Raw genomic sequence first — 14,733 nt, 5'->3', positions numbered from 1 at the left:
TTCTTCTGAGTCCCCAAGTCAGACTTGCATTGAAAAAGCACATGGAACCAGAGGGAAAGGGGATGAGAGGAAGGGATCAGAGAAGGGAAAGAGATTAGTAAAATTATTATTCATGACACAGTGTTATAGAGAGCAGGAATGCAAATCAAAGAGGCAAGGGAGGAAGGCGTTGGGGGGAAGGAGGCCAGGGGTATGTCAAGGGGGACACCGGGTGGGGGCGGAGATATGTTCAGGGGGACACTTGAATCTATGTAAACACAATAAATTAAAATCAATAAAAATTTAAAAAGTAAAAATTATGTAAAATGCTAATTTTAGCAGAAAAAAAGAAAGAAATTATTTCCACCTGAATGTAAAGTAAATTTGTATCAGTTATAATAATATAATATAATAAATATTGCCATGACATAAGTAAAAAAAAGGCACATAGAGTTATACCCCTACCCCCAAACTATAGAGTGACGTACCCACAAACAAAACTTCACATTGTCTTATATACAGACAAATCCCACATAAATAACCATTCTCAGAAGGAGTCAGGAAATTGGTTTGAGGATGTGAGGCTTTTGCTGGGAGAAGGGGAAAGGGTAGGGATGAGAGGTAAGGACCGACAGGGTGGCCAGAACGCCTGCCCTGGTGCCCGCGTGCACACACCACCCAGGGAAAGGAGCAGCAGTCTAAAGTCTCCTCTGCTCATCTGGGAGGATTTCTAAAGTGACCAAGAAGATTTCATGGTTCAGAACAAATTACTGTTACTTTAATTGGGAGAAATTAAAGATTTACACAAAGATTTTGAAATAGGTTGGAAATAAACAGAGAACATTGATGATGGTAACAACTAAAATGAAGCCAGTAGGTAGACAACACAGTGGCTGCTTTAAAGGAAGGAAGATAGGAATTTGATTAACAGAGCAGTAGGGCACTACAAAAACTTAGAAATAGAATATTATAGCATCAGGATATGGGCTTGAAAAGTGAGAGGAGTTGTGGTTTGCATGTCAGAATTAGGAGGGATAGATAAGGCGGAGAAAGGATGGGGAGAAGCAGACTTATGGGAAAAATTCAGTAAACAGAGTGAGTTTTATTAACCGCAGAAAGAGATAACCAAAACCTAGAACTGAGAGAACACAAGAATCAACATAAAACCAAGTCTGATAGCTTATCAGCTTAACACCTATCACAACTGAAACACATAGACAGAGCCAGGCTTGGCTGGCAATTAACTTGATCTTTCTGAATTCTGTTAGGTGGCAGGTTTTCTCAAGAGCCTGTTCAGGGCCTCTCCTATGACTTCAGACACACCACGGGCTGTGTGTTTACTTTTCCTTCCTCCCTCCCTCCCTCCCTTCCTCCCTCCCTTCCTTCCCTTTCTTTTCTCCTTTCCTTTCCTTTCCTTTCCTTTCCTTTCCTTTCCTTTCCTTTCCTTTCCTTTCCTTTCCTTTCCTTTCCTTTCCTTTCCTTTCCTTCCCTTCCCTTCCCTTCCCTTCCCTTCCCTTCCTTTCCTTTTTTCTCTCTCTCTCTCTTTCTCATTTTTTTCTTTCTTTCTTTCAAATGACAGGAGGGGAGATAGTGTGATAGACTCCCACATGAGCCCCAACTTGGATCCACCCCATAACTCCCATCTAGGTCTAATGCTGGAATCAATCAAGCTATTATTAGCACCTAAAGCAGAGAGATTCCGAACCAATCCAGCCACTGGCTGTGGGAGGGGAAGAGGGAGAAAAGGAGGAGATGGATGGGGAGAAAAGCAGATGGTCACTTCTCTTGTGTGCCCTGACTAGAAATCGAACCAGGATGTATATATGCTGGCTGACACTCTAGCCACTAAGCCAACTATCCAGGGCCAGGCTGTGTGTTTCTAAAACTGGTGGATGTTCATGCAAGGCCTTGGCTGCAAGAGAGATGGGGAGGAATGCTGACCTCACTCCCTGCTGGCCACTGGATCTGGGCAAGTGACCCAACTTCTTTACATCCCACGGTCATTCCCGCCTGGAAGGGTGCAGTGAGGACTGAACGCAGTAACAAGAATGTGTAGGAAGTGCCAAGCACGGCGATCCTAGTGGGTGGACAGCTGTCATCCTCATGTCCATCTGGGGCTGCAGAAAGCTCCTCTCACTGGTGAGCTGGCAGAGGGGGTCCTCATGCTGCACGCCAGCATCATCGCTGTAGAAGAACCTGCTGTGTTTCACATCTCTGGAAAGGCATTTCGGCTAACAGCATTACCCATTAAAATAATGCAACATTCACCTGACTAGGCAATGGCGCAGTGGATAGAGCGTTGGACTAGGGCACAGAAGACCCAGGTTTGAACCCGAAGGTCGCCAACTTGAGTGCGGGCTTATCTGGTTTGAGCAAGGCTCACCAGTGTGAGCCCAAAGACGCTGAATTGAGCAAGGGGTCACTCAGTCTTCTGTAGCTCCCGTTCAAGGCACATATGAGAAAGCAATCAATGAACAACTAAGGTGCTGCAACAAAGAATTGATGCTTCTCATCTCTCTCCCTTACTCTCTGTCTGTCCCTATCTGTCCCTCTTTCTGTCTCTGTCACACGCACACAAAATACTAATAATAATGCAACACCCCCTTGGCTGCTTCCTCCTCCTTTATGCTTGCCAGCCACTCCCACCCACATGTCCTCTGGGTGTTCTTTCCTCCCCACACAGTGGTACCTTGAGATATGAGTTTAATTCATTCTGTAACCAAGCTTGTAAGTCAGTCAACTCGTATATCAAACAAATTTCTCCCACTTAAAATAACTGAAATAGATTTAATCCATTCCAGCCCTGTGAAACATCCCCAAATCATCCTAAGTTATGAAAAAGATGTTTTTAATTAAGAAACACACATGTATACTTTATCAATGCATAACAAAATATATGAAATAAAAGAAAAAGGTGTTATTTAGTATTGTATTCTTACCTTGGAGACAGATGAGTGCGGCTAATGGAGGTGAATGGTGCAGGAGGAGGGAGGGAGAAAGGGATGCAGGCACTGTAGACACGTAAACTAAAACTGCACTTTCTTAACACTAAATGTAAACTAAAACTGCATTTCCTTTACTTTAAACAAAACTAAAACTGCACTTTCTTTACTTAAAATAAAACCACAAAAACTTAATTATAAAAAAAAGCACTTTCTTAACTTTAAACTTAACCTAAGCTTAACATTACGTATTTTTCATTTAATCATCATCTGTTTATGACTTTTTGGCAGCACTTTCAGCACTTTCACTTGCAGGATTTTTGAATAAAAATCTATCCAAAGAGGTTTGCTTTTGCCTGCCTTTTAAAATGTCACGGAAATGTGACAAACAAGTGTTATTAAAAAGTGCTGAAGCACGACCAGTTGAAATATTTTCTGGGTGTTTCTTTTCAGTGAAACTTGAAAGCTTCTCCCACATCGCCAGCATGTCTTTAATTTCACTTGTAGAAATCACTTCCTCCGACTCTACCTCTTCCTCACTACTAATCTCTTGCAGAAGCTCCGTATGTTGCATCATCTGTAGCTCCTTCAACTCCTCAGTTGAGTTCCTCCTCATGTTCCTCGATGAGCTCATTTACATCACCCTCATCTACCTCCAGACCCATTTTCTTTCCGAGGGACACAATCTCCTCCAACGCTTCTACCTCAATCTCTGTCTCTGGTTCGAATCCTCCAAAGTCCCTGTCTGCAACAACATCAGGCCATAACTTTTTCCATGCTGAGTTCAAGGTTCTTCTTGTAACCTCTTGCCATGACAAGTCAATAATGTGTAAACATATCACGATGTTGTAGTGGTCTTTCCAAAACTCACAAAGGGTTAGATTTGTATTTCAGTCACCTCAAAGCAGTGACGGAACAGGTGCTTTGTGTAAAGCTTTTTAAAGTTGGCAATGACCTGCTGATCCATAGGTTGCAAGATTGAAGTCGTGTTGGGTGGGAGGTAGAGGACTTTCACGAATTTGAACTCATCGAGAATGTCATCTTCAAGACCAGGTGGGTGGGCTGGAGCATTATCAAGGATTTGTAATGCTTTTATTGGGAATTTATTTTCTTGAAGATATTTCTTCACTGCAGGACCAACGACGAGATTTACCCATTCAATAAAAAACTGCCGCTTAACCCATGCCCTAGTATTGGCGCACCACATGACCTGCAGTTTTTCTTTTTTTTTTCTTTTCTTTCTTTTTTTTTTACAGGACAGAGAGAGAGTCAGAGAGAGGGATAGATAGGGACAGACAGGAACAGAGAGAGATGAGAAGCATCAATCATCAGTTTCTTGTTGTGACACCTTAGTCGTTCATTGATTGCTTTCCCATATGTGCCTTGACCATAGGCCTTCAGCAGACCGAGTGACCCCTTGCTTGAGCCAGCAACCTTGGGTCCAAGCTGGTGAGCTTTTTGCTCAAGCCAGATGAGCCTGCGCTCAAGTTGGCGACCTCGGGGTCTCGAACCTGGGTCTTCCGCATCCCAGTCCAACGCTCTATCCACTGCGCCACCGCCTGGTCCTTAATGGGCCTTGCAGCTTCTTCTCCTCTGTGGTGATGAGAGTCCTCTGGGGCATTTTTTTCCAAAACAATCCTATTTCGTCACAGTTGAACACTTGTTGGGGGAGGTAGCCTTCCTTTGCAATAAGCGCAGCAAAATGTGCGATGTACTCCTCAGCTGCCTTAACATCAGCACTAGCAGCTTCACCATGCCTCACCGCCAAGTGGATGCCAGATCTCTTCTTGAAATTTTCAAACCAGCCGTGACTTGCCTCAAATGTATCTTCTGTTGCCTCTTTTGAGGTTGATGGTTCTTTCTTCTTCAAGTCGCTGTAAATAATACGTGCCTTTTCACATATTGTAGTCTCCGTCACTGTATCTCCTGCCAGCTCTTTCTCTTTAGCCACACCAGCAGAAGCTTCTCCATTTCTTCATGGATATTGTCCTTAACTGGGACAGAATTGTAGTTCCTTTCGCTGGATTTGCACTTTTGATGGCATCTTTTCGTTTAAGGATGGTACAAATTGTACATATATTGTGGTCGTACAGCCTTGCCAGTTTAATCACTCGTACACCATGCTCATGTTTTTCTTTTATTTCTTTACTTCTATCAACGTCGTTCTCTTCTTCTCACCACTTTCCATTACACTCACTTTCTTTGGGCCCATGATAGCACACAAAAAAAGTTAGTAAAAAATGCAAAAATGATGCAAGAAGAAGTACAGCACATGAGATTTGACCTGATTCTGCAGGTAACACGTAAGAAAGAACGAGATGCTGGTGTTGGGCTGCCGATACTGGACCCGTGCGCCAACGTGCCAGCTAGCAGCCGCTTCCTGAATCACAAATCATGTCTCGGAATTTTGCTCGGATCTTGAACAAAAATACGGACCCAGTCACAGCTCATATCTTAAAAAATTCATATGTTGGTCTGCTCATATCTCAAGGTACCACTGTACTTGCTCCTTGGTAATTTCATCTGTTGCCTTTATCCCCAATTTACATTTCTATAGATTCTGAGTTCCACACATGAATGCCTTCACTTAAATGTGTCACATAAATCTTAAACTCAACATGTCCAAAATGGATTATCCAAACACGTGTTTGTGCAGTGGTGACTGGATGGATCTTGAACGTCCTGAGGGCCAGGATCCTCTTCTCACCGCGGACCCAGCCCAGGGCGCTGCATGGCAGTAACGGTTGGCATATTATCGCTGTATAAATTGTCTGTGGATCTGTGTTCCCTACTCTTTTGAGAGTCCTCAGACCCCTTGAGGGTGGAGCCCATGTCCTTCTTGTCTCCAGTTCCCTTGAAGAGCCCCCCATAGAGTGGGTGCTTACGTATTAACTGCTGGTTGACTTGATTGTTTGCTGAACACGTCCCACATTCATCAAATGTTCAAACCTCCCCTCCGAGAAGCCTGGTTGGCAGTGCAATGGCCCCAGTGTCCTTCTCCCTGATGCCACAGGCCCCAGAGCTGACACCAGAGAGTTCGCCACTCCCACAGCTCTGCTTCTGCTCCTGTGGTTTGGCACATGCGGCATCCTCCCTCCGCCCAGGGCCTGGCAGTTGGCTGAAGCCGTGCTAGGTCCACCCGGACCTGGAAGATCCCGGGGCTGACGGACACAGAGGCGCTCACTGCAGGCCATTCTCAGAACCTGCTCTCTCCCTTTCTCTTCTCCTCCGCGTGGGGGAGGACTCCCGCACTGATCACCTCCTGCATCAGCACTAAGGGCCTCTCTATGCGCCTGCCCAACCCTCAGCAGGGGCTCCGCAGGGACAGGGACAGCCTTGGAGAGGCAGGCCCTGGCTGCTGGCACTTTCCTTGGTCCCGCAGAGCTGTGCTGTGCATGGGGTGGGCCTCACTGGGGGGAGGAATTCAGGGGGAGGGCTGGGGGGAGTGAGGCTGGTACAGGTTTCCCTCCGTGCTGCAAATGGTCGACAGCCCTGGTGACAGTGGCCCGGCCCCACTCCCAGACACTGGGTCTCTCAGCTTCTCCTCTCTCTTCCCACCGCAGATCAGACACACACTTCCGGCTCCCGGGGCGGGCGCTCAGGGTTCCGTGCAGTTCCTAGGGGACCTCCCACTCCATCTCCCTGTCTCCCTCTCAGGAGGGCAGATCGAAATGGAGGGAATGCATGACATTTGTGTAGGGACACTCTTAAATACTGTCTGATTAAAACGTATTTAAAAAGACAATTTTGATACCGGCCTTGCCATAACTATCTAAATTGAGTAAAATAATGTGGGTCCTGTGATGGGACGGTACCAAGAAAACAAGAAAATTGCAGCGATGCCCAGAAAATAGTTATTGACTATTAAATGGGGGCTGCAGGCCTGGCCCTGATGCAACCATTTGTGTTGGGAATTTTGCGCTTAAGTTTAGTTGTGCTGATAGTTTAAAATAACTAGAATAGAATTCTCCATTGCCCTTTCCTTAATAGTTAATCATTTCTAAGTGCTCATTTTCTGCTTTAGTTGTTCAGCTTAACAATTACTAAGTTAACAATTACTAATTTTGTAGTTAGTAATTGCTAAGTTAGTTAACAATTCTAAATGCTCTTTGCCTACTTTATGGAGCATGTGTGGCCCAAATCCCACCTAAACCAGTTCTAAGAGGCAATTATAGGTCTGTCTGGAATTTATAGTATTTTTTTAAAGTAATTGGACTGTTTGTTGAGTATTAAAAATATTTTTCCACATTGAGAATTTTCTTATACTAAAACTTCTTAAAAACCAATTACTAAAGCCCTTGATACATGCAGGGGACCTAAAATAGTATAAGTTTGGTGTTTTTTGTAAAATCCTGGTTGATCAAATGGTCTAAGCCAGGGGTCTCAAACTCGCGGCCCACGGGCCACATGCGGCCCGCTGAACAATTTTGTGCGGCCCGCAGACTAATCCACGAAGTTCAAAATATTTTGGATAAAATTAAGTAAGCCTAGGGGCCTAATTGTATTTTTCATTTCTCTAGCATCCTAGCTAGATATTAGCTTAGTTAACAGCAGTTGTGATGCGAACTACAGTTTCTGGTCGTTTTGTGACACTGAGTAAACTGCATGTACGATTGTGCTTGTTGTACTGATTTTTTTTTGTTTTCAACTGCAGTGAGAAAAGTGTTGCGTAACAGTTGCCTTTTGTAGACCTAGAGCGCTAGAGTGGCCCCCCGAACGGCTGTGATCTTGCTCTGCGGCCCACATGCTGAGTTGAGTTTGAGACCCCCTGGCAATGATAATACCTTTTGACACTGAAATTTACAACAAAAGAATGTTAGGAATGGTGGACAGCATCCCAAAGAGGCGCACTCATGTTTTATTGAGCACATTTTTCTTGGGAGTAAAGAGATTGGTAGAATAATAGATTATCTGCCGGGCTGATAACAATGGGAGAAGTAGGCCTAGAAAAGGCAGCAGGCTATTCTAAACATTTACAGCTTTTTGAATACTGAATGCTCATGATTTTTACCCTTGAGAGTTTTTGTACTAGATCTGCCTGTGTTTCTGTGTAACCCAGGTGAAAGCACATTGGTCATTTCAGAAGGTTTGTCTTCATTGGGAACGGTGCAGTTACCTGTGTGTGCCTGCTGGGACTTGGCCTGCACTGCTCTTCCCCTCCGGCTGCTGCAGGAATGGTCTTGTCAGCACTGCCCCTCGGCAGTATCCCAGGAGTCTCCGTGGTATACCGGAAACCTCTCTGCTCACCGGAAACCTCTGCTCAGTGTCTTGCTGTGTTTGGGTTATGAGCATGCTCCACACCACAGCTCTGTGGTTCAGGCCAGGCTCCTTCAACCTTGTGCATAAACACGTGAGGGCTCGGGGCAGCCTCCTCCTCTAAGCTGCTCACCAGTGGCCTTGCTGTGCAGGCCTAGTCACTCATGGACACAGCAAAGTCAGAAATTGGCTGCTGTTTCATTCCTGACTCATCAGTTTCCCTAATGGTCTCTGTTTTTAGAACCAAGAGCCCAGCCTTGACCTGTTAGCCAGCAATTTAACCTCAGTCTAGTCTACTTAAGTCTGACTCCTAATTTCAGTGGTATGCTGAAAAATGTTTAAAAACCTAGCTCTCAAGTGATAGAGGGAAAGGGGGGATGACTTATAGCGTTTGCTAATTTCTCTGTGTAAATACTGCCACAGGGGCCACTCTCAAGCTGACAAGGTGAAGTCACTTAATGAGAGTGGAGCTGGAAGAAATCTGAGCCATTGGCTCTCCGGAGATAGTCCCACTGACCCCAGCACACTGCTGCTTCCTCTTCGGTGAAGTGGGAATGATGATGAATACATGTTCTCACTCCCAGAATGGTCATTTCTGACTTAATTTGATCATTTGCTTTTTCAATAAACATTTATGGAGAATCAGTCTAGGTCAAAGGCCGGGTACTGGGGGTGAAAGAGCTCATTGTCGGGGAATTTGTGACTCAAATAAAAAAATTCAAATTAAGGAAATAGATCCCCACCTTTTTCATTCTTAAAATGCGATATAAATGCAAATGAACTTGAGTTAGGTTTAATAAGATGGGTTACAAAGGACTTCAGATCTCTGTCCAAAATGGCTGCACATAGGAAGAGCTGTTTTGTCATTATTTAGTATACTGAGATATGGGAGAACATGTATCTAGAGCAGGGGTCAGGAACCTATGGCTCGCAAGCCAGATGTGGCTCTTTTGATGGCTGCATCTGGTTCGCAGACAAATCTTTAATAAAAAAAAATAACGTTAAAAATATAAAACATTCTCATATATTACAATCCATTCATTTCCTACTGCTCATGTTCATGGTTATGGCTGGCTGGAGCCAATCACAGCTGTCCTCCAGGACAACACTAAATTTTTATTGGATAATGTGTAATGTACATGGGTCGTATGGCTCTCACGGAATTACATTTTAAAATATGTGGTGTTCATGGCTCTCTCAGCAAAAAAAGTTCCCGACCCCTGATCTAGAGAAACTTCAATAATGATTAATTTATATCCCACCCACTTCCAAAAAAGCATTTAAAGTAGTTTATTGTATTAGAAAAATAAAAAAATAAAAACATAAGACCAAGTCCAGTGACCACAAAGATAGAAACTGAGACACGAAAGGAGAGACAAAGGAGCAGATAGTAGATGAGCTATCGACAAGAGTCTCAACTGTTAGTTAGCCTCTAAGAACTAAGCGAAGTGTTTACATTCATCAGATTCTTATATTAATTCTTAAAAAAAAAACCACAGTGATTTCAGCATGCGCATTGTATGGGGGTACAGTGTTTTCTGTTTTCATCATGTACAGTTCTAGGAATTTATTAATGTAGTTACAGATACCTAATTGAAACGTAAGAAGGATGTAAACTAAGAACGTGTTTTCTTAAGTCTGAACCCTCAGAACCTATTCTGTGCTTACTGAAACAGGCTCCTGGAGAGAGAGCTGCCCTGCTGGTCAAATCAGTCTCCTCCATCATCCCCTGGGCTCCTACGTCAAGTCTGCACAGGAGCCGGCGTGAGAGCCTTCTCCTCCACTGGGCTTCTCCTTCAGACCCCATCCCACAGCCTGGTTCCCACAGGGCCCATGAGTAGCCAGGACTCCTGCACACCGCTCATGTGTCCTTCCTGAACATCCTCCTGTGTTCCTGGCCAAGTCTTCACCTCTTACAGAGGACAGTTCAGATTTCACCTTCCCTAAGACCTTTTCAGCCACGTTGGTTCCCCTTCTTCTTGCTGTCCCATTGCACATCTTTATTATATGCGGCTTAAGTGTCTGTTTGTCGCCGATAGCTTATTGGTTGCTTGCATAACTGTACTAGCCAATGGGGTGAAGTTGCCACGGCTGAACACAAATTGAGCGGGTCAGGGGGAAGGTGAACATTTGTTTGCACTGGCAATCATCTGTTTTACATAAAAACTACATCTTAATGTAATTTCTTTTAAGACTGCCACCTAGAAAATACAGCACTGAAGAGGAGAGAAAAGGAGCTAAAGCTGCACAAAAACGGCTTTCAACAAAAAGAAACCACTGAGCAGAGAAAGACAAGGCTTGCTTCAGTCACAGAGCAAATGTGTCTTTCTTGGCAAAATGAGACTGATGAGCATAGAGAAACAAGGCTTGCCTCAGATGCAAGACAAAAAAGCCTGTCTTGACAAAATGAGTCCCTTGAACAAAGGCAGGAGAGAAATGCAAAAAAACGACAGAGTAATGCTGACCGAAACGCAAAAAGGATTAAAACAGTTTCAAACGGAGAAACTTTAATTTTTGAGCATTCCTCTGGTGACATGAATATTAAATGTGAACACTGTCAGTCCTTAAACTTCAAGTTAGAAACTAATCGATTTGACCGTGGCAAGAAAGGATTTTCTCAATGTTGCAAGTATGGAAACATTGTAGTTCCACTAATTGAGAATTATCCACCACCCTTGAATAAATTATTGACTAATCAGCATCCAAATAGCAAACAGTACATGGATAACATTCGATCCATTAATAGTTCGTTTGCTTTTGTGTCCATGGGAAACAAACCAATTGACTTGCCTGGACCAGGACTTTATTGCTTTCGACTTCATGGTCAAGTTTACCATCAAACTGGAACTTTGCATCCTTCTGACGGGAAAAGAAAGTTTGCTCAATTATATATACTTGATCCCTCAGAAGCTAGTTCGGCACGTTTAGAATGGAATAAAAGAGTTCCTGAGACTTTACTTTATGAAATGGGGGAATTATTTCAAGACATTAATCCATTTGCTACTGCATATAAAATGATGCACGAAGTTGAAAAAAGTTGGCCTCTAATACTATAGCAAGCAATGAGCCAGCAATCAGCATTGCCATGGCCATTGTCTGTGATCGTAACTTAGATCAAAGGCGGTATAATGTCCAGCAAGCCAACGAAGTGGCTGTCATATATGAAAACACTGATGGAGAGCCACCACATGAGCGAGATTTAATAATTTACCCAAAGGCTCAACCTGGACAAACTGAATTAAAGCGAATCAGCACATGGGATCCAAATCTTGACCCAATGATGTATCCTTTACTTTTTCCATGAGGAGAGCAAGGCTGGAAACCTAAACTTGGCTTAAATAATCCTGGAAAAATCTACACAAGAAATGTTGTGTACAAAGAGATCTTTGACATGTGAATTAACATTTTATTATTTAAATCACCTTTATTTATTGAGCTAGCGGTGGCTCTTAAGAAATGTACCGCCAGTGGTTTCCTTCATTGCACTCTACTTTAAGCAATTAAGCAAGTAGAAGGGGGAAACCCCGTGGGGCACTAAGCAAAGGGGCGTCCTTGCCGCCTGCCCTGGGTAATTCAGTTTGAATTAGTAGACACCTTTGCACAAATCATTTTAATTACAATTTATAATATCTAGAACAGCGGTCACTTGTATGACCGCCAGGCTTTCTAGTTATACATTAACTAGTTAATTGAGGGTTTAAACGAATAGAAAGTCTCATGGCCTTTGTTTCATTTCTTGTGGAGATGAAAAACAAGGTGCGATTAGACCAAAGACCACATCGTAACTTTTTTTAGAAATAGAAATATATGTATAGGGTAATTATAAAGCAAGGAAGAATAATAAAGAGGATATATGGTCCAGCTCTTCTACACATAAAGAAACTAAGACTCTGAGAAAAGAGATGACTTGTCAAGGCTAACCCTTGTGTTAGTGGTTAAAGCAGACTGGGAACTGTAGTCTGCTGAACCCCAGTACTTTTATGATCCCATACTAGTTTCATTTGGGGTTTTATTTCATAGTCAGCAAATAGGATTTTAGATATTCACCAATAGGGGCCCAAAACTCCATGAGGAAGGGGAAAGAGCACTCAAGCCAGTGAGAGTCAGGACATCTTAGTTCCCATTCTAACTCTAAAACCGTAGACCTATAGCAAATCACTTCCTGGCTCTGGGCCTCTGTTGTTTCAGCGGTAAAATGAGGGCATGAACTGCTTCCTTTGAGGTATATCTGCTTCTAGAATTTTATGAACTTACTGCAGGTGGCCCAGCCCCACCACAATGCCAACAAGGAGCAGGAGCACATCCCTCCCCGTGCCCTCCTCCACACTCTTCCCCTCCACCTGGGGCACACTGTCCTCTCCACCTGGGGCACATTGTCCCCTCCATCTGGGGCACATTGTCCCCTCCACCTGGGGCACACTCTTCCCCTCCACTTGGGGCACACTGCCCCCTCCACCTAGGGCACACTCTTCCCCTCCACCTGGGACACACTGCCTCCTCCACCTGGGGCACACTGTCCCCTCCACCTGGGGTACACTCTTCCCCTCCACCTGGGGCACACTGTCCCCTCCACCTAGGGCACACTCTTCCCCTCCACCTGGGGCACACTCTTCCCCTCCACCTGGGGCACACTGTCCCCTCCACCTGGGGCACACTCTTCCCCTCCACCTGGGGCACACTGTCCCCTCCACCTGGGGCACACTCTTCCCCTCCACCTGGGGCACACTGTCCCCTCCACCTGGGGTACACTCTTCCCCTCCACCTGGGGCACACTGTCCTCTCCACGTGGGGCACACTCTTCCCCTCCACCTGGGGCACACTGTCCCCTCCACCTGGGGCACACTCTTCCCCTCCACCTGGGGCACACTGTCCCCTCCACCTGGGGCACACTGTCCCCTCCACCTGGGGCACACTGTCCTCTCCACCTGGGGCACACTCTTCCCCTCCACCTGGGGCACACTGTCCTCTCCACGTGGGGCACACTCTTCCCCTCCACCTGGGGCACACTGTCCTCTCCTGTTCCCTCGCTTGCTGGTTTCAAGACTCTGCTCAAACTTCACTCACTAAATATTTCTACTGTCTTCTCCTACCAGGGGCTAAATTAGATGTCCCTCAGTTTATGTAAAATCTTGTGTAAGTATCACTATTACCTTCTCACTTTCCATTGTACTTTTTGTCCTTGTCTTGTCTATTAGGTTATGGATTTACAGAAGGCTGGGAGAGCATCTGGTTCACTTCCCCAGCCTAAGTCCCTGTGATCATCCTGGGTCATAGCAGGAGGCCAATACGTATTTTGTGAATGCACTTAATGATTTTAGACAGGCGACAAGACGAAAAGCTGTGGTACTGATTTTGGCAGAATTTGTTAGAAGGGTGGGACTGGAATGGGACATTTGAGGATGATTAGAATATGAGAGATGTGAAAACATAACACTGGTTTAACTCAGGGCTTGGCAAACTTTTCCTGTAGTGGAGCAGAGAATAAGTATTTTAGGCATTGCTGACCACATGGTCTGTCACATTGCTCAGCTCTGCTGCTGTAGCACAAAGCCAGCATAGACAATAGGTGGACAAATGGACATAGCTCTGTCCCAGTGAAACACTATTTATGGTCATGACATTTGAATTTCTAAATTTTTCATATGTGACAAGATTCTTTTAATATTTTTCAATAACACTTTGTTAGTTGTACAAACAGGGAGTGTGTAGGTTACATAAAGTGTTATATCAAAGTAAACTTATGAAATTCAGAATTATACCTACATAGAATAACTGTGACTGTCCTAAGGAAATACATCTTGGGGTATTTAGGGGCAAGCAGCCCTGAAGGATAAAACTTAACTCACAAATGGTTCAGAAAAAAATATGTAGTTATACATACACAAGCAAGCACTCACATACATGCACAGAACAAGTGACATATATACACCATATACAGAGGGTTACAGGGCAAAACGACTGGAAACAGACTGTCGAGCTGCTTGCTCTTTTTATTTTAAGAGAGAGGTAAAGAGACAGACAGGAAGGGAGAGAGATGAGAAGCATCAACTCATAGTTGCGGCACCTTAGTAGTTCATTGATTGCTTTTTCATATGTCCCTTGACTGGGAGACTCCAGTGAAGCAATTGACCCTTTGCTCAAGCAGTGACCTTGGGCTCAAGCCAGTAACCATGGGTTTCAAGCCAGTGACCTTTGGGCTCAAGTTAGCGACCGTGGGGTCATGTCTATGATCCCACGCTCAAGCCGGTGACCCCATGCTAAAGCTGGTGAGACCACACTCAACACATTCAAGCCAGATGAGCCCAGGCTCAAACCTGTGACCTTGTAGTTTTGAACCTGGGTCCTCAGCATCCCAGGCTGAGGGTCTACCCACTGTGCCACCGCCTGGTCAGGCTGTTCGCTCTTGATTTAGAAAGAATTGTGGGATCCTGGGGTGGGATATTTCTAAGAAAATGGTCTGGCTATGTTCCAATAAAATTTTATTCATGACTACTGAAATTTGAACTTCATAGAATTTTCATATCATATAATAGTATTTTTCTGATTTTTTAACCAT

At 44.4% G+C, this 14,733-nt stretch overlaps 1 protein-coding gene across 1 annotated transcript in view; it reads right to left on the bottom strand.

The window, feature by feature from the left end:
• Positions 1-4,454: 4,454 nt before the first annotated feature.
• KLHL6 (kelch like family member 6) overlaps positions 4,455-14,733 on the bottom strand; it is an 82,818-nt gene continuing 72,539 nt past the window's right edge. The window contains exon 8 of the transcript XR_010726844.1: positions 4,455-4,468. The gene's annotated coding sequence lies outside the window, so the exon portion shown is untranslated. The remainder of the gene's footprint in view (positions 4,469-14,733) is intronic.

This window comes from Saccopteryx bilineata, chromosome 8 (genome assembly GCF_036850765.1).
Source record: "Saccopteryx bilineata isolate mSacBil1 chromosome 8, mSacBil1_pri_phased_curated, whole genome shotgun sequence".
In the NCBI taxonomy this organism is placed as follows: Eukaryota; Metazoa; Chordata; class Mammalia; order Chiroptera; family Emballonuridae; genus Saccopteryx; species Saccopteryx bilineata.
Note: the sequence above shows the minus strand (reverse complement) of the source record. Positions and strands in the feature narration are given on the sequence as shown.